We start from the raw sequence: 24,121 nt of genomic DNA, 5'->3' as shown, positions 1-24,121 counted from the left end.
CGAGGATTCAACCAAGACACGAGCCTTTCTTGTCCCATGTGCCCCTTCCCCCCAGTGGAATATTTGAAGTTGGTTTTCTTAACTCCTCCAATAATCTCTAAATTCCTTGGGTATTTAATACCATAATTGGTGGTTTTAATAACTTGATAAATGTTCTAAAATTGTGGGCCTTAAACGATAATTATCTCTGAGGTTCATAGACTAACACAGTAATGGTTTGGGAACAACAACAAAAAAATCAACTTTGATAATCTATATCTACAAAGTGAGTGGAAGAGTCCCCAAAAGGTATTGTTTACCGTTTAGAATATAAAATGATATCTATGCAAAGTAGTTCTCGTTAATTCTGAACCAAATGGTCATAAAAACAAAATGGCCTTCAGAAAGGACTCTAGCTATCCAAGCTTGAGAATTTGGGCTCTAGCCCCTAGAGGTCTGCCTTTTAATATAACTTTCAAGTGTTGAAGGATTGAGCTTCATCTACAGTAAAATTAGGGCTAAGTAAAAATAAAATCTGTCCTTAGCTATTTTGAAGGCCAAGTGTGGATTCATCTTACTGAATATTGCATATCCAGGCATATATAGTTTCTTCTAGAATAACCCAGTTCTTCTGATACTGAACACTTTTCTGGAACTAAAATACACAATGGCTTTTAGCCATTGTAGAGGAAAAATTTTTGAATTGCCATCTTGTCTGCACCAAGAACTTAAAGTTTAAAAAGGGGATTCTTACCTATAAGAAACTATTTTCATTGAGAAAAATGCAAATAAGGGAAACAAAATGAACAAACAACAAGAAAGAGGAGGAGATCTACTACATCCCACCACCCAAAGAAGACAGTCACCAGTAACATCTGACGTACTTACTTTCTAGCTGTTATTTGCTAAAATCACGGTAAGGCTGCTAGTTATGCAGCACAAGTGACATAGCAGCTTATAAAAATCAGGAACATTGTCTCCCTTGCACTGAAGCTTCATTCTTCAATCCTTCATCATCTTCTGCTTCAACATCAAAATGCTGTTGAAATGAGGCCAGACTTCAAGCACCAGCTCCAGACTTGATCTGAAAATCTGTCTCAGTTTTAAATCTTACACATGGCCTTCAAGTACACAACAGTGAAGCTCTGCTTTTCATTTTGCCCCTCTTTTATCCCTTAATAATTAGCACAATGGTTCTGCCAGTTGCTAAGCTACTGGTTGAATTGTTCTCCATAATTTAATGGATTTTCTTATAAGAACTATCAGAACTTAGAGTATTACTTTTCTTGTTATTAGCCTTTTGAACGATTATACACAGAATATTTTATTGTGGTCTGTTGCATCCCTCATTTCTCTTCCCTTCCTCCCTCCAGTCTGTCTTTCTGTCTCTCTCCTTCTCTCCCTTCTTCTCCCCTTCTCTAAACACATGCACACATGTGCGCGTGCGCGCGTGCGCACACACACACACACACGCACACACACACACACCGTTGAGTCCCACCACTAAGCCCAAATACATAGCTGGAGATGGGGAAAAACAGTTGAGAAGAACTAGAGTGCAGGAATTGGATGTGGTCTCAGGGTTTCTTCAAATTTTTGTACAAAATAGACTACAATGAAAATGGCATTCTCTAGATTTGTGCAGTGCACACCTGGACAGTATTCACAGCGGCCTAGTGGTGCAATATCAAGGCTGAATCGTAACAAAAGTTGAGACATAGCATGTAGAAAGCAGGGTGGATGCTTGCTTATTTGTATAGGGGCTGCTACAAATATTATAGAGGAGATATGCTCGTAACAAAAGTTGAGACATAGCATGTAGAAAGCAGGGTAGATGCTTGCTTATTTGTATAGGGGCTGCTACAAATATTATAGAGGAGATATGCTCGTAACAAAAGTTGAGACATAGCATGTAGAAAGCAGGGTAGATGCTTGCTTATTTGTATAGGGGCTGCTACAAATATTATAGAGGAGATATGCGTGTGATTGTTGGTTTGCCTGTAAGCAAACTGCTGCTGCCTATTTGGGAGCATTTGACTTAGTGAGAAGGGGCCTCCCAGGTAGTATGATTTGCAGAGCCTGTCTGAAGAATCAGCTCCCCTCCCGCCTTCCCAATCCTCATACTAGCTGTGGAGGCTTAGACTAGTCTCTTAATCTGATATGGTGTTGGTATACTGACTATTGTGAGTTGAATTGTGTCCCTACCAAAAAGATGTTGAAGTCCTAAACCCCAGTACCTGTGAATGGAACCTTATTTGGAAACAGTCTTTGCAGATGATCAAGTTAAGATGAGGTCATTAGGATGATCCCCTAATCCAGTTTGACTGGTGTCCTTATAAAAAGAGGAAATTTGGATGCAGAGACATGAACACATGAAGATGAAGACACAAGCCAAGGAAGGTCATTCATCTACAAGCCAAGGAACAACAAAGATTGCCAGCAAATCCCCAGAGCTAGGGGAGAGGCAGGAACAGATTCTCCCTCAGCCTCAGAAGGAACCAACCCTGCCAACACCTTGATCTCAGACTTCTAGCCTCAGGAACTGTGAGAAGATACATTTCTGTTCTTTAAACCACCTAATTTGTGGAATTAGCACAGTAATAGCCCTACTCAGGGTCAGAGAAGCACAGTGGAAATAGACTCTCATTTTCCAGTGACGTCCTTGTCGTTGCAAAGGAGCATTACCTTCCTTGGAGACGGATCTTCTAAACCCCAACACATTAGCATAAGTTCATCCCTTTCTGCAGCAGCTTCCGTTGATCAAGTCCTTGCTAGGCCCTAGGCATCATGCCAAGCAAGCCTTTTAATATATTAACTCCTCACCATGACCCTAGACAGACAGCATGGCCATTCTCCATCTTTGTATTAGAAATGGGCTCAGAGAGGTTAGGTGACATCCCCGAGGTTCACACAGCTAGGGTTCAAAATCTAGATCCAAAACTCATATTCTTTTTTTTAAAAATGCTTTTCTGGGCTTCCCTGGTGGCACAGTGGTTGAGGGTCCGCCTGTGGATGCAGGGGACACGGGTTCGTGCCCCGGTCCGGGAAGATCCCACGTGCTGCGGAGTGGCTGGGCCCGTGAGCCATGGCCGCTGAGCCTGCGCATCCGGAGCCTTTGCTCCGCAAAGGGAGAGGCCACAGCAGTGAGAGGCCCATGTACCACCAAAAAAAAAATAAATATATATATATATAAAAATGCTTTTCTGAGCTAAGGAGAAGGTGGTAGTGGTCTGGGACTTCAAAGGGGAGAAAGACAATTCACAGGGAGATGGGAAGAGCAAGTATTTGGTAAACGAACGTTTGCCTTGCCGATCTGAGAAGTCTTATATAAAACAGTTATCTTGGGTGATGGCTGTCTTGCTGGTGCAGGCTTCCTATCTAAATTCTTTTTTTAACTTTTTTGTAATTGAAGTATAGTTAATTTACAATGCTGTGTTAGTTTTAGGTGTACAGCAAAGTGATTTAGTTTTATATATATGTGAACTTCCTTTTTCAGATTCTTTTCCATTATAGTTTATTACAAGACATTGAATACAGTTCCCTGTGCTATACAGTAGGTCCTTGTTGGTTATCTGTTTTATATATAGTAGTATATATCTGTTAATCCCAAACTCCTAATTTGTCCCTGCCCCCCACCACCACTATCCCCTTTGGTAACCATAAATTTGTTTTCTATGTCTGTGAGTCTATTTCTGTTTTGTAAATAAGTTCATTTGTATCATTTTTTTTAGATTCCACATACAAGTGATATCATATGATACAAATGTTAATTTGTCTTTCTCTGTTTGACTTACTTCACTTAATATGATGATCTCTAGGTCCACCCATGTTGCTGCAAATGGCATTATTCCATTCTTTTTATGGCTGAGAAATAAAGAAGATGTGATATACACATGCATTGGAATATTACTCGGCCAAAACTCATATTCTTAATGACCATTATGTACCTTCTTTCTGCCATGTAGCTTGTATCTCCAAACCCTTAAACATCCTGCGTCATCAGTTCCCTCTTGCTGTAAGTGCAAATCTTCTTCCTATTTTGTTACAGATTCATAGTTTGAGTTGAAGGAAAGCACTCCCTATTCTCGCCCCCATGATAATTTTACTTGACCAGAAATTAGGCTGCTTGGCTTGGAGTTTTCAATGACCACTAACATTAGCTTCCAATTTTTGAGCATTCTGTGTACCTGGCATCATACTTATCACTTTACATTAATTATCTTATTCAGTCTTTATAAGAACTCTCATCTTCCATACGTGAGTGTGGGCAACTCGCCCAGGTCACGCAGGAAGTAGGTGTCGGGACATGGTTACAGAGCCTGCCTCTTCACTGCTTTGTTTCATTGTATATTGTGTTTTTCCTCCTAAAGGGATAAACAAAGCGCAAAAGAACTTAAAACCTGGGTCCTGTTTTAGGAATACATCCTGTATTCTTTCACCTGGCCCCCATCCTCTCTCACCTGGATCAGCACAGTAATCTACCTAGGGGTCCACGTCCCTCCTCTCTGGTGCCCTCCCATCTGGTCTGTACCGGGCAGGCCTACTGAAATTAAAATGTACATCTGATCACGCCACTCTCAAGCTTAAACCCATTCAATGGCCTGCCGTAGAACTAAGAATAATATCCAAACACCTTCCATGGCCTCTGAAGCCCAAGTTCATCTGACTTCTCTATTGATCCTCATCTGCCTAACTTACACACTAATCTGAAGCCGTGCTGGTCTAATTCCAGTTCCTCCAGCAATGCCCAGGTGTCCCTGTCTTTATAGCATCCCATGAGGTTCCCCTGCTGAGGACAATCTCCACCTCTTTCCCTTACTCCCAATCACCCTTCAGGTCTTGGTTTACATGACACCTCTTCATAAAGGCCTTCCCTGACCAAGTACAAGTAATCTTAGTACTGTTTTTGCTGCACCCCCTAAGTTTTAGTATCTACACTGCTATGTACATTGCAGTACTATTCACAATAGACACGATGTAGAAACAACTCAAATGCCCATCGATGGATGAATGGATAAAGAAAATGTGATATGTATATACTAAGGAATATTGTTCAGTCTTAAAGAAGAAAGAAGTCCTGCCACTTGCATTAACATGGATGGGCCTGGAAGATATTTTGGTAAATGAATAAGCCAGTCACAGGACAAATGCTGCATGATTCCACTTATTGAAAATAATCAAACTCATAGAAGCAGGTGATGCAATAGTGGTTGCCAGGACCTGGAGGGTGAGGGAAATGAGGAGATATTATTCAATGGGTACCAAGTTTCAGTTTTGCTAGATGAATAAATTCTAGAGATCTGCTCTAGGACAGAGTACCCGTAGTTAACAATTCAGATTGTGCACTTCAAAATAAATTTGTTAAGAGGGTAGATCTCACGGTAAGTGTTCTTACCACACACACAAAAGGGACACAGGGAACTTCTGGAAGGTGGTGGGTATATCTGTTATCTTAATTGGGGTGATGATATCACAGCTGTTTGCAGATGTCCAGACCCTCAAACTGTTGAATGTGGGCACCTCTTTATAGATCAATTATGCTTCCATAAAACTATTATAAAGAACACTAGGGAAAGCTTGGTATATATAAGAACTCAACACTTCAGCCTAAAAATATTTCAAAGTAAAATTTTCGGAAAAAAAAAAAAAAAAAAAGAACAAAAAGTAAGTCCTTTCCTCTTAGCCTTAACCGCAAGCCCTTGCTTTGCCTTGGCTCTTGTTTCCCATCACTGCATTTTTATTCTAATTTTCAATTATTTTGTGAGTCTGACTGCTTGTTTTTGTCAGTCCCCTCTGCTAAACACTTTAAGTTCCAAGAGAACAGAGATAATGTCTGTCTTTAATTTTGCAGCCTCAGAGCCCAGCACGAGGCCTCACACATAGTTAGGCACGAAAGGATGTGTGTGGAATGAATGAATGAAAGAAAGGAGGCCAGTGCCCACCGGATAGGAGCCTGACGGGCTTAAAGGCAAGTTTCTATGATAAGACCCCCGAAAGGAGAGTGGGGGGGGCAGGAAAGGGAAATGAATGGGAATAAGCTCTCCCCTCTCATTTTGCTCAGTTTTCATGGTTTCTGGAATCAATGAGCAAATCAACTGCCTGATATTCCAGCAGCTTTGCTGTTCGCCACCCCATGTCCCTCTTCTCCCTGACCCCGGTCTCATCACTCTCTCTCGAGTCTCCAGTGGGAGGAGGTCATTCAAACTGCATATCCTCCCACCTGCACTTAGAAAATGCTTTTCTCTTTCCCTACGTCTTGGATCTCTGTTTTCCTCTTGTCCCCTCGCTTCCTCGCGTACAAAGAATCTTGTGATCTTCGAGGCATAGCAAAGTGGAGAAAGAGTGTGTGAGCTGCCCTGGGAGAAACAGAGAGTGTAGCGGGAGGGGAGGAGGGGTCTAGGGGGATCGCCAGGTAACAGCTTGGCCTGTGATCTGGTTGCCTAGGTAATTGTGACTCTTCCTCGGGCTGCTTGGATCCGTTCTGGGCAGCCGGGGATAGTGGCCCTGTACCTAGCCGCAGAAGCCACCTGGCTTCTCCCAGGCTCGGCAGCGTGTGTGTTCAGGTGAAGGACAGAGATTGTGCCCCGCAGACGTTCAAATAGCAGAAATCCAGCCTCTTCAAACACTAAGCACTGTTGTCTTTGAAAGAGAGAAAAGGTATCTGTGCCTCATCCTTGCCAAGACGTTTTGCTGCTAAAGGATCCCTCTCGTTGAAGAGATAGAGACACACAGCTTTCCTGGCAGCCACGATCCACCTGCTTGGGAAGGAGTTCTCCGTTCTGCCTTCACCAAACCATGGTGAGAAATGCAGATTCTTCTTTTGTTCGTGTCTCTGTCCCTCCCTTTACGCCACGGGCTCCATCACCTCCCGCGCCCCCGCCCATACACAGAGCGAGGAGAAGGTACGTGCAGTGGTCTTAAAAAAGAAAAAAAAGACCTTCAAGAGTTTTTAGCAATATTTTCAGTGTCCTGTCAATATGTGTCTTTATTTGGCTATTTCCCTTTCCTAGATTTTATAGAGAATTTTTCTCTGGAAGAGAAAACGGATTGCTGCTAATAGAAATTCAAAGGGGAAAATGCTAGGAGTGATTCAGGACCATCTGGAGACCCTCATTTTTCTAATCACAGATTTATGGCGCTTTATAATTTATATATGCATACATTATCTCACTGGATAAGAGAGTTCCCAGTGGCATTGCTTGACTTCCAGAACCACTGACAAATCTATCTTCTTTCTTCCTCTCCCCTTGCCCTATTTCCAGACTCCTAAGAGCAGGAGGATAATTTAGAGGAATATCTGTGGGTTTAAACAAATACTATATTAAGATTATGTGCTTTAAAATGAAAGCAGCTCCTATATCTACTTCATTTTGAAAAGCACTTATCTGCCAAGAGGAAAAGATAAGGTCCTCTTGACCCTGATATCTCTTTCATGGGGATAAGAGTAGACAGATTTTGTAAATTTTATTGAATTTAGCAGACATTTATTGATCTGGTCACTATTATATACAAATTCAAACTTGACTCTAGTTTCAATTATTACCATTTTTTCTGGTTCCTTTCATCAAATCATTAGCATCATCTGAAAGTGGTGAGATTTGTCTTTTCCAGCCCCCAAAGTCCAAGAAACAGGCAGAGGCAGTTAGGAGAATATCTAAAGTCACCCAAGGAGAGAGGGACAGATCTAAGACTTGAACTCAGATCTCCTGGTCCTCAGTATTTGCTTTTCTAACATTTAAAACTCCTGTTTAAATCATTTTATGAGACATTTGGAAATCTGAACACTGACTGGGTTATTTTTGTGTGTTTTAATATATTGTTAGTTTTTTTAGGTGTAAGAGTAATATGTTTTTTTAAAGTTCTTACATTTCAGGGGTGGACACTGAAACAGTTATGAATGAAATGATAAAATGTCTTGGATTTGCTTCAAAATGATACAGGAGGTGGGGAATTGGTTGGGGTATACATAAACAAGATGGGTCATGAATTGATCATTGAAGCCGAGTGGTAGGTATATAGGGGTTCATCATGCTATTTTCTCTACTTTTGTATAAGTCTGCAATTTCCCATAATAAAAGTTTGAAAATTAAATAATAAAAATAAAAACATGTTTTACCCATGAACCCTTCCCAGACAAATAACGGAGTGTAAGACTCTATTCTGGGATTTGCAGCCACAGTTTTTGCTGGAAAACAACCTATCAAATCTCAAAATAGGTTGTAGACCAGACATCAGGATTGAGAGAACCGCTAAATATTCAGCCAGAAATAGGTCATTGTTGAGGGAAGCCAAGAATCCCCTGGAAATGCAGGGAGCGTGTCACCCAGTTGCCAAAAATAAGCCTGGATTCTGGCAGATGTCCCCTCTGGGAAAAGCACAGCTGGGTTCTCATCTTCCATGGAGTCAACGGCCAAGGACCCCCAAAATAGTACCAACAATGCTTTGTTGGAGAGTAGAAGAATAATAAAAGACATTGTTAGTTCATTCACCCTTATTCCCGTTGTCCCACCTTCAGAAAGAAGACTTCTTGGGCAACATAGTGGAGGTACTATAGAGGACATTTTGACAATATCAAAATTGTAAAGACGTTTGCAGCAGTTCTCCTTCTGGGAATTTTTCTCCAGCTGTATTCGTGTACACATATTTGTAGAAGGATATTCATTGCAGTATTGTTTGCTGTAGCAAAAATCAGAAACACATTGACTTTAATTCTTGGGAAATGGCAAAAGTGAACATGGCCATAGAGTGGAAGCCATACAGCCAAGAAAGCGATCAAGGTCAGTCTTGGTGGGTTGGTATAGAAAGATAGATGTACAAGATAAAGCATTAAATGAAAAATACCAGACCTGTGGTTTAATCCTATAGGAGACCAGCAGTTTCTGGAAGGTGTGTGGGTTTGTCCTTGGACACAGTTGAGACTCACCCTGTGCTGGGAGAAGGGATTGATATCCAATCCCAGGTCTGTCTGACCACAAAGCCTATGTCCCCAACCTTTCATGGCCTCTATATGTTGGCACACTTGGTCTTCTGTGAGTCAGGTGACATTTACTTGAGGACTAGGCCACTTTCTGTTACACTCCCCACTTCCTTGGCCCCTCTCACTAAAAGAGAGAGGACCCCTGAGCCTTGGGACCAGAAAGAGCAAGCAGGGCCCATGTTCCTATGGAGAAGCAAGGACCATCTGGCCACAGCATCAGCCATAGGGGGCTTGGCTTCTCGAGTTCTACCACTGCACGTGGAAAGCAGTGTCCTTTTATTTATTTTTTTAATGGAAATTTCTTTTGGGAAGTGATGGGGAAAGCCAGCACAAGGACTTTTCTACTTGCATTCTTTGGCCTGCAAGAACCTAGTATGTGATATCTACAAGGGTCTTTCTTCATCATGTGCCTTTCTTTTCCTTTTCTTTTTTTTTTTTTAGGAGAGATGAAATGAAGCTTAAAATCTCTGTAGAAGGGCAAAGGAGACATGACAGAGGATTGTTTTAAAGACATCACCACCTTTCTCCCAAATACGGAATTACTGCATTAGATATGTCTGAAACCAGAAGAATCCTATGTTTTTAACTTCAGGAAGTCAAGCTGAGGCTCTGAGGTTGACCTGTCTATTCCATCACACTCAACACGCTGTTACATAAAGCAATTCATGTACAGAGGAAAGGCAGTAGTGATGTACATGCCCACAGCTTCAGATTTGCTTAAGACTGAGTGAGAATACACACTACTGTATATAAAATAGATAAACAACAAGGACCTACTAGATAGCACAGGGAACTATACTCAATACCTTTTAGTAACCTGTAACGGAAAAGTATCTGAAAAAGAATATGTGTATAACTGAATCACTTTGATGTACACCAGAAACTAACACAACATTGTGAATCAACTATACTTCCATTTTTAAAAACTTCTTTTTGAAAGAGAAAATCTTTCACAGAAAGGCTGAGAACAAGTCAGAAATCAGGTGGAGGCCACGAGGCTGCTGTGGTCAGCATGGGGTTCCAGTGATGAACCCGAGTCTCCTCAACCACTTTGCTCTTGAAGTTCCTCTAACCAGCATGTGGAAGTAGTAACTTACTTGGTAAGGGCTCTGCACTGGTAAAGAAGCCATCTTTAATCAATAAGAGCTGATGATGTTAGGACTTCAACTCTTTGCAGAGAGAGACCTCAGGCAGGGGATCTTAACCTTGACTGGAAGAAAAGTAGACAGAATCAGCCTCTAAAATTCTTTGCTGAGAGACCAGCAGTTTGGAGGGAAATTTCTGGCTGAGATAACTCTCCTCCCCCTTCCCTCTCTGTCCTCCTACCTGCTTGAGCAATCAGGCAATGGGTGGGATGGGAGCAGGTGTCGCTTTCAGCGATCCAGATTCCTTCACTTCTACTCTAAGTAATGATTTCCTGTCACTTTTTATCCCCCCATGCCACCGGGCTCTCACATTTCAAAGTGCGACAAAATGGGCATCATATTCAATAGAGATCTGACTAATGTAGATTGTAGCCTAATGATTGCTTCCTGGGCTTTGCATGTCATGCTTCTATAAATACATCCCAGTATCACTTTGGCTTTTCAGCAGTAGCACTCCATTGCTGCCTGCCTCCATCTGTGGTCAGCCGTGACCTCCCTGGTCTCTTTGTGTGACACCTGTGCCTACTCATTCCCTACCAACCCTGTTTTTCCATTACTGGCTTGTCTGTCTCTACATTTACCACCTTCCACATTCCCACTCTCAGAAAATGCCGCATGATATTAGCAGAAGCCAGAACTATTCAAACTCTGCTCTCTTTCGCTCTTGTCTAGGAAGAAAAAACATTTTCGAATTGAAAAGAGCAGAAATAAAGGGTAACAGAGAAACTACAACTCGTGTGCAAAAGGGCATCAGCAAGTTGCCCTAAAGGGAGCCCTGAACTGCAAAGCTCTGGGTTCAAGGGCCAGCTCCATCTTTTGTAACTTTGTGGCCTTAGGCAAGTCATTGAACCTCTCTGGACTTCAGTGTCCTTACCTATAGAAGGAGACAGATTGACTACTTTATTTCTAAGCTACCTTTTAGAAACCTAAACTTTAATGCTCTTCCATAAAATGAGTTTGTTACTGGGTCACTTTTTGAAAGCTTATGGCTTTTTGGAGTTCCAGAGTCAGGTGGAAGAGACAGAGCCTGGCCTATCCTAAACCTTAGGATATTTTATTGATCTCATTGTTTGACATATTACGGAAACAAGAACATGGATATCCCCCACTTCATTTCAAAGCTTATAATCTGAACAAGGAGAGTAGGAGTGAGAGGAAAGCTCCTTCTCCCATCAGGATGGTTTCCTGTTACCTCTTGGTTCTGGCATCTTCTGCTCATGAGAGCAACCTGAGGTCTTATCAGGGAAGGAGTGAGCCTGCCCTGTGACCTCCATCTCAAATTCTGACATCTTTTTTCCTAGAAGATCTTCTAAATTCCTGGCATCTTGTGCCAATCAGCTTGGCCTCTTGATACTGTGGGTACCATTCACGGCTTTCATATGTTCAGCATTACAAGATCAGAAGCCTGAAACTAACACAATATTGTAAATCAGCTATAGTTAAATTTTTAAAAAAAGACCAGAAGAATACCAACACGTATAGATTCTTCGTATCAACTAGGGAAAAGATGTAAAGTGTCCTGAGATGAGGAAGAGCAACTTCTCACCAGGTGTTTGTGCATAATAGTTGAAGATGTTCAGGGTGACAAAGGCCTGTTCCATTGCCTCATCCTGCAGCACCAGGAGAAAATCAGAAGGAATAATCATCAATCTCTTTGACTGAAGACCTTTGTCACTTAAAAGTGAAGGATAGGGTAGCAGTGGTTGAGAGTCCGCCTGCCGATGCAGGGGACACGGGTTCGTGCCCCGGTCCGGGAAGATCCCACGTGCCGCGGAGCGGCTGGGCCCATGAGCCATGGCCGCTGGGCCTGCGCGTCCGGAGCCTGTGCTCCGCAACGGGAGAGGCCACAGAAGTGAGAGGCCCGCGTACCGCAAAATAATAATAATAATAATAATTTTAAAAATAAATAAATAAATAAAATAAAAGTGAAGGATATTTCCACACATGTGTTAAGGCCACCCTCTACAAGGTTTGTTTTCAAGTCTAAATATCTCTGTCCTAGGATGTGCAAAGAACTTGTACTCTGATCTCATAGTCACAGTGGGTAATTTTTGAGGAATCATGGAAGATTGGATGCGCCATCAGATGGGATCCCAACCATGGAGACTCACCTCGACATCAATGCCAGGCCATAGTCTAAATTAGATTTACTTAAAAGGGGCAGGGACTGTGAGACTTAGAAAAGAGTGCCATTGGCACCAGGGCCAGCATATGCGTGCTAAGGAGTTGTACCATACAAGCTGTGTTTTATTTATTTATTTTAATGGATTACTTGGCTGGCAAATTTCAGGAGCTGTAGATACGGTATGTGTGTACCTTAGAAAACCTTTTTAAAATGTCACCGTCAAGATTTTTGTGGATAAGATGGAGAAATAAGGTATGCCTGGCAGTGTTTTGGAGTGCATTTATCAGCCTATGGTTGCTTACTCGTAAGTTTGCGTGATCCTGGATCAACGTGGAAGGGGCTGGTTACTACTGGGGCTCTTGTCCTAGTCCCAATCCTTTCAACGTTGTTGGTACACAGTGGGATAAAGGCAGAAGAGATCTGCACGTCGGGTTTGCCAGTGACCCGAATCCAGGAAGGACTGCTAATGTAGTCACCGATAGAATCAAATTCAAAGTGATTTTGATTGGATTTAACCTTGAGCCAAAACCAAAAACTGTCAAGTCCTACATTCGGGGTTCAAGATCAGTTGCGCATGTGCAGAACGTGAGAGCTGCAGCGAGGCAGAAATCCATGTGAAGACATCGTGGTATTTCAGCTGACCACAAGCTTAATGTGACGTAGCTTTAAAAATAAGCCAATGCCGTCTTCAGTTTCTCTGATCAGAAGTAAAATGTCCAGGTACAACGTATGTTTTTCTCCCTATATTTTGTGCTGGTCAAAAATATGGTGAGTTGTGTTCAATTTTTGACCTTTACAATATTAAAAGAGTCGCTGAATTAGGCTGTGTATAAAGGAGAGCATCAGAGGTGAGAAAATGTGATAACCATAATACATGAGCAAATGGGGGGTTTCTTTTGATTATTATTCAGCCAAAATTTATTGATCATTAATTATGTGCCAGGCACCATGATAGACCTTGGAAGTGCAGAGATACACAAGACATGATCCCATTGTCAAGATGCTGATAATCTAGCCTGGGAATCAGGAAGGTAGACAACCTGAGGCCTATGAAGGAAGTACTATAGGGTGCTGAGCATGGCCCTGTGGAACTGGGACATGAGGAGCAGGGACAAGGGATTCTGATGGAGAGGATTGGAAACTAGATCAGGGAAGCTCAGGAGACATGAACTTGGAGAACCATCACCTTTCAAAGTCGGAAGAAACCTTTTTGTCTGATGCATATGAAATGGGGGAGGGGGTGGATGACTTCTCAAAGGTCCCTTTGGCTCCAAAACTCTTTGGTGTGGCACAACTCATACCTGAGGCTTGGTCTCTGAACTACAAGGTTATATAGCTAGTTGCAGTCCCAGAGTTAGAATTCTGGGCCCATGTAGTCCTACTGAATTTCATCCAATTGTCTTCCCCGTGGGCCAATTTTCCCCCAATTGCTAGACCTTATTTTGCATGATTTTCTGCTAGAATTCAGCTGGCCCACCAAATTTAGTATCGCCTGACAATTTGACAGGCACATACTTAATTCCTTTGTCCAGATCACAAAGCCTATGACCAGAATAGATCCACCCTCAGTCCAGGGCAGGTGGCTTACCACTAGGTATGTCTCCAAGGCTACTCTCCAAGGATTCTTGCCAAGGACAGGGTGGATGTGAAAAGACCTCAGGCTTGTGAATGAGGGAAAGAATAAGCTCTACTAGAAATTCTGTTGAGAAAAGGCAGCCTTGAAAATAAATAATCACACTGATCTCAATGAAATAAATATATATACCTTTGACCCATGGTGAAAATAGAAGAAGGAGAAAGAACGAAAAGGTAACTCCTGTATTTTGTTATCTTGAAAGCACCTGTGTCCTGGGGCTAGTGTGACAGGAGAGGAGTCCTCAGCAGTTACTGACTGGGACTTCAAGATCAGAATTTGCATATAGAAAGTTTGCTTTTGTAGGGTCTATCCTTCTATGCTGAGATGGCGCCTCTCCTCGAAGGTGGGGTGGGTGGATTGTACCCCATGACTCTTCTGTGTTGTCCTCTTCAGCTCTGGTTCCATCAGAAACCCTGGGGTCCTCAGAGCACCTACTAACAATAAGAACCTCCTAGAATCCGGAGGATTCTCTCCACATTCTACAGTCTTCTCTTTATCTACATCACCTCATGTTTTTGCTATGGGTATAAATGAGATCATTAATACTACTTGCAATGGTCAATTTTATGTGTCAACTTGGCTTGGCCACAGAACCCAGATATTTGGTCAAACATCAGTCTGGATGTTGCTCTGAATGTATTTTTTTAGATGATATTAACATTGGAATCAGTAGACTGTGAGTGAAGCACATTACCCTCTGTAATATAGGTGGGCCTCATCCAATCAGTTGAAGGCTTTAAAAAAGAGAATGAGGTCCCCAGAAGCAAGTGGGAATTCTGCCTTATACCACCTTTGGACTTGAGCTGTAACATCAACCCTTCCCTGGGCCTTCAGTATGCCAGCCTACCGTGCAGATTTTGGACTTGCCAGCCTCTATAATCATGTGAGTCAATTCCTTAAAGTCTCTCTCTCCTTCTCTCTCTCTCTCTTTCTCTCTCTCAATAGGTATATATACATCTTATTGGTTGTGGTTCTGTGGAGAACGCTAATATACTCTTTGAACTGGAGAACCAGTAATTCAAGCCTGCACTCACTTTTTCTCTTGGCCACAGATATAACCTCACCCCTTACTTATCAAAGGAAAATCAAGCTTCAGACATGAGATCCTTCCACTTTCCACTCTTCTACCCAAGAAAGTTCCTGGGCTTGGATATGCCCTCACCTTCTACCCTCAACCTGAGAAAAGTTAACCCTTTTCCTCTTCTGGGTTAGATCTCCCACCTGTGCTCTTGACCGGAACCCTCTTCATCTTCCCCAAACTGGGACCTTGATCCATCTACTGTCACCCCCTTGCAGTACTTACCAGCATCCAGCTCCTTCCCCAATGTCTAAAAATACGTTCTAATGTCTGTCTCCCATGTTTTACAAAAGAATGCAAAACAAATCTCCCTGAATCTTAACTCTCTCCTTTACAGCCAAGCTCCTCAGTGCTGTTTCCACAGTGTCACCTCCCATTCACTGTTCAGGTGCTGCATTCTGCTTCTCGGCCCTCACTGTGCCATTAAATCCACTCCACCAAAGACACCAGTGAGCCCTGGTCGCCAAGTTCAGAGGGAGCTTTTCAGTCCTGGCTTTGCCTGATCTTTGTGCAGCCTCTGAAAACTAACCACTCCCTGGCCCTTTCCACCCGTGGATGCTATGACTCCACCTCTCCTGGTTTTCCCAAAGGGAGGGATTCATACCACTGATGGCAGATGGATAATTTTAGGTGGTACAAGGTCACAGCCAGGGCTTTCTACACCATGTAAAGTGGCCCCCTCTGGATATGAGCCCTGCCTCAAATGTGAGTTGTGTAGTGAGAAAGCAGATTCTCTCTTAATTCTCTTTCAATTCTTCTGAGTTAAACAAAGAGAGTCTCAGTTTGGAATCAGTACGTCTTTAACACCTCTCTAATGATAGCTAATTTTCCTCTTCTAAAAAAATAAAAGGAGAGCCCTCTCAGACGTATAGCCTTTTCTGGACGATAGTCACCAGCTAGAATCTAGAAACAGGTATTTGTTTATCTCCATTCTTACTTATTTTTGGAGGACTTGCTACTGGTGACAAGTGAGACTACTTTCTCATTTATTACCGTGCAAATATGTTAACTTTCTAAATAATCTCGAAAAATTAAAGTTGAGTTAAAGTGAGAAAAAGTCTAAGAAAAGTCACGGTCCGGGTGACACAAGCCTGGGGTACACAGATGCCTGCGGTCTGGGAAACACTGTGTTCCACGTTGGTGTTTCCCAGGACTGACCTCGGTCCTCACGCTCACATTACGCGTTCTTTGTGCCATTTCTCACTAGTCACATAGATTCAATCACCGCTGACACGATGTTGACTCCGCCATCTCTGTCTGGAGCTCTCTCCTGAGCTGCTTATACACATTGAACCACTCTATCCTACCTACACCTTCACATCCCACTGGTGTTACGGTGGCCGGTGGGTTCAGAGAAGATGCCAGAGTTGATGTCCACAGAACAGAGTCAGACTTAATGCTTGAAGGTTCCCAGGAGTTACAGAGAGACTCCCCAAGGCATCACAAATCCAAGGTCAGGCTACATCTGAGGGAACTCCGAAGGGAAAGGTTAAGAGAGCTGGACCAGAGGCATCAAGAAGACATGGAAGGGAATGTAGCCAGAGCTAGTGCAATGGCAATGCTGATAATCACTACCATTTACTGAGCACTTACTATGTACCAGCTACCAAACCAAGGAATTTACGTTTAAGCCTCTCAACGATGGAAGAGACCAAATTCGTTTATTTTTTCCTCCTGGACACACAGACCCTATTTCTCGCCTGCCTTACAACTGGAGTAGCCACGTGACTGGTTTCTGGGTATTTCAGTAGAATGTATGTTGCTTCTAGGTCTGGTCCATAACCCATCTCTTCTCCCACCCAGTGCATCCCCAACTCACACCTGTCTTCCTGGCAGCATGACCACAAAATAGAAGAAACATGAGTCCCTCCGTTTTCACGTGGAAGGCTGCCCATCAAACATGCACTTGGACTATTACAACGGTGAAGGAAACCGTTATTATGTTAAGCCACTAAGATTGGAGGGCTTATCTGTTCTAATAGCAGCTAGAGTTCCCTACCTAATTCCACAAGCCCATGACTAGTGCTATTACTATCATTATTGTCAAATGAGGCTCTTCAAACAGATAAGTAACTCTCCCAAGGCCACAACTGGTAAGTGCTAGCGTCAGGGTTCCAACTTAAGGCATTCAGCCCCAGAACCCATGCTGGCAGCACCAGTGCTTTCCTATAAAGGCTTGTGGGAATTAAATGAGACGATGCGTACACACTGCTAGCTCGTTACCGATGCCGGGTCAATGCTCACTAAAGGCAGCTGTTCTTACTGTTCATGATTGTGGTGGGTATGCCGGCAGCCTGCTTTCAGTCCCACCCTGCCACCCTCCCACTGCCCCATCCCATGTTGACCCTAACTCACACCCGCTTCGTGTCCCTGACAGTGTGTAACAGATGTATTTGCTCCCTTTCTGCCCTCTTTTTTGGTGCAATTACAGGTGTCCATTGTGAGCTGGGGCAGTGTACCCGTCACCCGTGAAATGATCTGATGGTGATGCAGCCAAGTTACGGGTCTGTCCTGTTCCAGGCTTTTCTCACCAGCTTAAAAGGACCTCTTCACAGGTACGTGAATCAACCTGGAGGGGGAATCAAAATTGGGGGAATCACTAAGATGCTAGAAGATAAAAGCAAGCCCCTAAATGTTCTCAGCAGGCTGAAGCAGTGAGCCAAAGCGAAGAATAAATTTAATAGAGAAAAACAAATGGCAGAATCTCAGAGGAAGAGGATCTGAAAGGTCACTGACTGCAACCTCGGATTAAATCCTCGGCAGGCTAGATTCCCTCCCTCCTGGTTTTTACTATTCTAGTCACACCTGTTTCTATCTGCTTAGCTCTGGATGTGTGAAGAAATTACTGTATCTATTTAAAAATCTTGTTAAATTCCAATTAAATGGACTGGGCTAGCTTAGATTTTTAAACCCCAAGCTCTTAAGCTGACTTGTCTCTAATCCGGAGTTTGTGATCTTGGCTTGGGAAGTGTTTAGTGAATAAACTTCAGAGGTGTTTGCGATTGACTGGGGCAGTGGTTCTGATGGGGAAACCACTGCGAATCTACAGTCTAACTAGCCATTTTGTTTGTTTCTGTCACCCAAAGAGAAGCGCGGCCAAAAGGGCAAATATACATTCCAGGAGGTAAACTAGGAGGCAGGTAATTAGAATCAATATACTAGTTTTCCATACGAGAGAAATGCTAGTAGTTTTGACGTTTGGCGAAGTTGCTGAAGCCTACGGCATCCAAAATGTTAAAACTTTACATTAAAAGATTCTGGGTAAACTAATAGTTCCACTCACGTCTAGGGAAAAACAAAAGGTTAGGTTAACTAACGAGTGGCAATAGATCGCTACTAATTAAAACAATGTCTTAAATTGTGATAGGCTTCAGAGTCTCTAGGAAGGCTTATTAAAATGCAGATTCTCTGGTCCTGCCCCGGGTAGGACAAGGCCTGGGAATCTGCATTTTAACAAGGTCCTAAGATGGTTCGTATGCACACGTGAATCTCTGGATTAGAAAGAAAATATCTAGATATTCCTATTTCCTTATAGAAATAGATGATTCATCTGTTGAAACAATGATGTTATACTAATACTAGTTTATGCTGATCTGGTTTTATTAAAGATTTCTATTTTTATGTAAAAAGTATAACTGTGCAGAAAAGCATGTTATTCGTGACTCTATGGAAAGCCTAGTGGTTTGGATTATAAACCCATGATCAAGTCATCTCCTCCCATCCCGCTTCCTCGGGTGGCAGGGTACCTAATGGAAGACACGTACCTGGAAGAAAATAAGATAAGCATCATCACTGCTGGGGGTGTGAGCCCAACCTCCAGCCCTGAGAAGCATCAGAGTGGGAATGACCAAGTCAAAAGATGTACAAGGTCCACATCCTTCCTGATTATTCTTACTGTAGGTCAAGTAATGGTTTGATATGTCCTTATCTGTTCAGCTGTCATCCTTGTCTCTTCAGCTGTCATCCACATCCTTCCAGGATGTGTGCTCATTACACTGAACAAGAGGGACTCAATTCTTCTTGCGCCCCTTTGCTCTGTGGACTAGCTTTTGCCTTGGGGGAAGTCTTGGGCAGGTCTGAAGCTTTCCCCGGTCCTTATAATCACAAGAACAGATTTCTTTTCCTAGTGTTTATGTCCAGTCCCACATAATAATTTACACCATCTAGGGCTTTGCTCCTCTCATGGGTCTGCTGCCTGCAGTACAGGATGGGTCAGGAGGGCTGCTTTTCTCTTTTCTCCACTGGCTCCTTGCAAGCTGCTATGTCTGGTCCTGGGGAGGGTTAGGAAAAAGGAACAGTTTCTGGCTGCTGTAATGTTGGTGGTCTCTGGCTCTGGCAGAATTTCAAAGCTGACTTTTTACTCGAGGTTTTCTTCCCTGGTTTCTCTGACATTCCCCACTAGAACCTCCTAGTGCTGTTCCAATGAATCAGGCAATAGCTCCCCCCACGGCCACTTAAACCTCCAACACTCAGGCTCTCAACTCCAAGGATCCACCCTTTGCCGGGTCAGTTCATCCTCCCAGGCAGCACTTATGGGCGAGGTTCCTGGGAAGATGGCACCAGGTCATTTCCTTCCAGCACGTGACACATTTGGTTGGCCAGGGCAGGAAATATCACTGCTCTACTGTTACTTGTGCAAATGCACATTGCTTCTAAGGCACTTCTCTTTCTCCCTCTCCCATCACCTCAAGCCTTTTCCCCTTGTATTTTTTAGGCGCATATTACGTACTAATTCCCAATATGCCCCCAGAGACATGCCAGCCTCTCCGAGGAACCCCAGCAGGCTGTGATGATTTGAGAGGAGGGCAAAGCATCAGAAATTTCTCCAAAGGAATGGTCTCTCCTTGGTTCTCTGTCATAGGACGCAGGCGGGTAATGTACTAACTGACTACACTGGTTTCTCAACCTCACAAGGTGTCCTGCAAGTGGTCTAACACCCATTAGGATGTAAGAGGCATGACACCTGTTATACTGTTCTCCACCTTTGGGGATTCCCTTTATACACAGAGGCCTCAGGAAGAGCAGGATTAAACGTCCTGTTGTTATGTGTGTGTTTGCACAGATGGGTCTGTGTTTGCCACCTGGGCACAGGATTGAAGGAGAACTGATCGCGATGGTGTTTTCTTTAGGAGAAATGTACAGGCATAGGTATGAAGGCAGGTGGTAAATATAATGTGATAAGAATGTCCACACTCTTCTGTGGTGTTTGTGTGGGACTCAAGTTGGTGGGTGGAAAAGCAGAGGATCCTAGGAAATACATTGAAGAGGAAGGAGAAAACCGCCAAAGGTGTAGTAGGGTGGATGGAAAATTTCACAAGAACAGGTGGACAAACAGTTTCAAGAAATTAACATTTTAAAGAAACCCAGGGGAGAAGGAAGCCTGTGCCCAGAAGAAGGGCCAGTTCAGCTCCTCTGTGATCCTGGCGGTTAGCCAGGCTTGGAGCCCATTTCCCAGTGGAGCTGCCCGGATGTCAGAGCTGCTTGGGTGCACTGTTTCCTGCCACTGGCAAGTTTCAGCTCGGTTCATCCTTCCCACAGCTCCTCTGGGAATCACTGGACTAGGTGATGTCTAAGGCCCAGTCCATCTCTGAGGGTCTAAAAGGCGCTTTATTATTTAAAGGCATCCCAGCTACCTAGCCTTCTTCCACAGTGGCTCTGTCCTCAGTGGAATCTGAGATGGAGGAGAGAAATGAGGCCGTGTCTCTGGGAAAGCAAACGGATGCAACTTAAGAATGTTTATTTGTAAGGCAGAACGCAGCTGGCACTTGTGAACTCTGGAGCCTGCTGATCAGTATCAGTCAAGGTAAAGCGGAACATCTGGGTAGGCCGGGATTACCAAGGCCAGGACTGGAGCTGTGGCAAGCTAAGGGAACTTTCTAGTGTAGTTGCTCCAGAACGCAGGCTAAAGAGTCACTAACATAAGCCGAATCCGAGCGAAGGGAGGGCCAGGGAACGCTGCGAGCAAGGACACAAGGAAACAGAGGGAGAACTAAAAAGAACAGATCTGTAAGAACGGAACACAAAAGTGCATGGTGGTCCCAGGCAGCTCGGAGAACCTACGAGCCTTGGTTTTGAAGCCTTGGAGAGGCAGGCAGGAGAAACAGCAACCAGCCATGACCTTCCCCCAGATCCAGTGAATCTCGCCAAAAGGACCCAAGAGAGGGGTGATAAGGGATTCCTGGGAAGGGCGTTAACCCACGTGGAGATGCTTCACTGAGTGAAGCAAGATGGCGCCGTTACCACCACAGTTCAGATGTAACTGAAGTGACGACGTGGGATTCCTATGTGGCCTGTAGCCTCAACGTTATTACTTTAAAACCGCACCGTGTATACGAGCAGTTCCTTTCCGTTACTTAAACAGCTATAAAGTAAATCGTGCGCTTTAAGTGACACGCTTGGGTGGAGTTTGGCAGCGAGGCGGCTTGGTGGAAATGCAAGCAAGTTCCCCAAGGTGTCTGAAGAAGAAAAAAAAAAAAAAACCTTCATTTGGGGGTGGCCTTGGGTTGCCCTCTTATTAAGTGCCCTTTAGACTCAGTAACGTCCACGAGAAGTCTCAGGTGTGGCCCAGAACGAAGGAAAGGAAGAGAGAGGAAACGCAAGGGAGAAAACAAAAGGAGAGACAGAAAAACAAAATCCAAGCAGATCTGATGGAGTGAAACAGTGAACCGGCCAATGAGGAAAGGCGCAGGTTGCCCAGCTGCGGGAAATTGCCCCGAGGGGCGCGACCTCCGCGACCTGCCCTGCCCACCTGCGCCTGGAGTTGAGCGGGACCTTTTCTGCGCATGCTCCGTCTGCTAACAGCCATTAGTCTGAAAAGTATTGCCGAGCGAAGGACAGAGGCCAACGTTCAGAGAGGAAGCGGGGCCAGTTCGATCCTTTACGGCTGATTCTGTGGCTGTTTCTGCGCCTCGGGCCGGCCGGCCCGCCCCTCGAGTACCGTAATTACAGCCCACGCACCCGCACCCCACGTCGCACTTCTTGGCCTCAGGCCCCCGCCGTGAGATTTTCCTGCAGAGCCGTAGAAAGTCCTGGAGGCAGCCTGCACTCCTGGCGAGAAGCATCCAAGTGCGGCCACGTGTGCCAGGTAAGGCCCAGGCACGGGCAGCTCGGGTGGGTGGGAGGCGCCAGCCTCAGTCCCTTCGTCTTGGTGGGCAAGTGTGTTTATTTCAAACTGAGACTGAGAAGCCGGAGCTTTGAGTGCAGGGGGTAAAAAGCTAGCCGGCCAAGCACAGGGCACTTACTTGTTCTTTCCAGCAGGGGCAGCTTTCCCCCTCCCTCTGGTATGTCTCTGCCTGCGCTCAGCTCCATCCTTACCCGCCCCTGCACCTCCCCCTCCGTCCTGCTTCCCGCTCCCCCATTCCCGGGTGGGAGCAGGTTCTGCTCCCAAAGGGGAGGCTCGGGCTCCTTGGAGCCCAAAGAGCTGCGCTGCTGCCGTAGTAACAGCTGCACTCGGTTCCCAGGCTGCCGCCGCAGGGTTTCTTAAGGGCGCCCTTCCCTGCTTCCGCCTGCCTTCCTGCAGCTCTCGCCTCTCTAGAGTTCTCGCCCTCTTGCTGGGTGGCTCCCCAACCCTCTCTCCCGAGCTGATTTTCACCTTTGACTTCCCTTCCTTCCCTCTCAGGTACAGGTTTTTATCTGCACCGTTTAGCTTACTTCCTCCCTTACCCTGCCCTTTCCCTCCCTTTCTCTGCCTTGTTCCTTTTCGAGTCACTTTCCTCAGCTCCCTCCCTCGCCGTGGGAAGCATGTGAGGGCAGTAAAACCGGGCCTACTGGAGAATGAGGAAGAGATCCTAGAAATAAGTAAATTTAGGACACACTTCACTGACATATTAAACAGAGCACAGAGCACAGGTAGTGTACTTGGGCCTTGCTGATGACTCCGGGAGGGCAGTGTTGTTCCAGATAAGAAGTGCCTGAGGGAACTTTGCGGCTTGAGTGCGCTTTGGGTCCGTGCGGGGGTTTGGTCCTCAACTATGCTGATTCAGAAACTCGATCTTTTTGGGTTCACTGGGAGCAATCATGCGTGGTAAAGTAGAATCACGCTGTAACATTCTCGAGAGAATAAGGGCAAAAGCAAAGTAACAATGTATTCATCTCGAGGAGGGGTAAACCTTTTGGTGTCAGAGACTGGAGAGGTGCTCGCCAGTCCTGTTGCTTCTTCCTGGGCAGGTAGGGAGACTAGATTTCCCCAGCCTCACTTGCTGTTAGGTGGAACCATGGGATTAAGTTCCAGACACAGCGGAATGTGGGCAGAAGTGACACATGCCACTTCCAGACCTGGCCATAAAATGTCCCATGTGCTGGAAGTGAGGGACTCTGCAATGGAGGAGACCCACAATGGAAGGGTCCCGGATCCTGAGTCAGCACGTGGAAGAGCGCCACCAGGAGAGATGCCCGACGCACGCTGAACTGTGACGTGGGGGAGAAAGTAACTTTTAGTGTGTTCAGATACTGAGCTTCAGAGATTGTTTACGTCACAAGCTAGCATTCGTATATCTTTCTAGGGGAAACGTAACCTGTTCCCACCGTTCCAAAAACTCTCTTCCTCATCCCAGGGCACACGAGAAACCTCGTCCTCAGAGCCTTCCTTGGTAAGCAGGACATGGAGCAAAGGCTTCAGAGGTACTTTGTTGAGGCTGCAGTGCAACTTAAGCCTTTCTGCCTCTGCTAGGAGGTGCTGGAAAGGAATTGACGGAAGTAAGATGGGGAAGGCATTCAAGTGGTTGTTCTCCAAGCATAGGACATGTCCGAATCGCCTGTTCACCTTCTGATTTAGGAGTAGGGAGTGGAGTAGTATGAGAACCAGGGAGACATTGAAGCTAGTCGGAAGTGTGGGATGAGGCTGGAAGTGCTCAGGTTTAAAGACATCGTGCGGTGTCATGCCGAGACAGAGAAGACGCTGGGCTGGCCTGCAGGGAGTGGACAAAGCTGTGGGTCAGGTCAGCATGAGTTGAGTTCCAGGTGTACATATCCTGCTGCCTGATCTCCATCTTCACGTGGGTGTCTTCCACTTGGAGACATTCCAAGTAGAACAGGTCCCAAACCATTCCTCCCTAAGCCCACCCCATCTCAATAAACATCTATTCTCCCATTTTAGAGTTAGTCTTAACTCCTCTCTTCCTCTCCTGCCCCACATCTAATCCTCTGGCAAATTCTGTATGCTCTTCCTTCTAAATATACCAAG

General features: G+C 44.7%; 1 protein-coding gene across 5 annotated transcripts in view; it reads left to right on the top strand.

The window, feature by feature from the left end:
* AGK (acylglycerol kinase) overlaps positions 1-24,121 on the top strand; it is a 165,037-nt gene that overhangs the window by 17,345 nt on the left and 123,571 nt on the right. For 2 of the 5 annotated variants that reach the window (XM_067041976.1, XM_067041977.1), the window contains 3 exons: positions 14,571-14,745; positions 17,372-17,495; positions 19,655-19,812. The gene's annotated coding sequence lies outside the window, so the exon portion shown is untranslated. Of the gene's footprint in view, positions 1-14,570; positions 14,746-17,371; positions 17,496-19,654; positions 19,813-21,746; positions 22,025-24,121 lie in introns of those variants that run through there. The other 3 variants (XR_010842055.1, XM_067041981.1, XM_067041978.1) reach the window with 2 other exon arrangements.

Source organism: Kogia breviceps, chromosome 9, assembly GCF_026419965.1.
Source record: "Kogia breviceps isolate mKogBre1 chromosome 9, mKogBre1 haplotype 1, whole genome shotgun sequence".
Classification (NCBI taxonomy): domain Eukaryota; kingdom Metazoa; phylum Chordata; class Mammalia; order Artiodactyla; family Physeteridae; genus Kogia; species Kogia breviceps.
The sequence above is the reverse complement of the archived record's forward strand: the minus strand, read 5'-3'. Positions and strand labels throughout refer to the sequence as shown.